We start from the raw sequence: 261 nt of genomic DNA, 5'->3' as shown, positions 1-261 counted from the left end.
TACCTGGATAGAGAAGGAATTCAAGAAATTTGGAAACAACTGTGATTATGTATACAAAGTTTTTGGTGCTTGCCATAAAAGAACAGAAAATAAATGGCAGCAATTAATATTATATAACCGCTGTTCTTTAAATCAGCACTGGAAAAGAAACTTTAGTCCTAGACCACTGGGAATAAGGTTGGAAGTAAAAGCTATTTTGGCCCATTTGTTTCACTTTAACAAATTTGTTATGGGGAATGTTGCTTTCAAACTTAACAGTTC

Source organism: Crocuta crocuta, unplaced genomic scaffold, assembly GCF_008692635.1.
Source record: "Crocuta crocuta isolate KB4526 unplaced genomic scaffold, BGI_CrCroc_1.0 scaffold947, whole genome shotgun sequence".
NCBI lineage: Eukaryota > Metazoa > Chordata > Mammalia > Carnivora > Hyaenidae > Crocuta > Crocuta crocuta.
Note: the sequence above shows the minus strand (reverse complement) of the source record.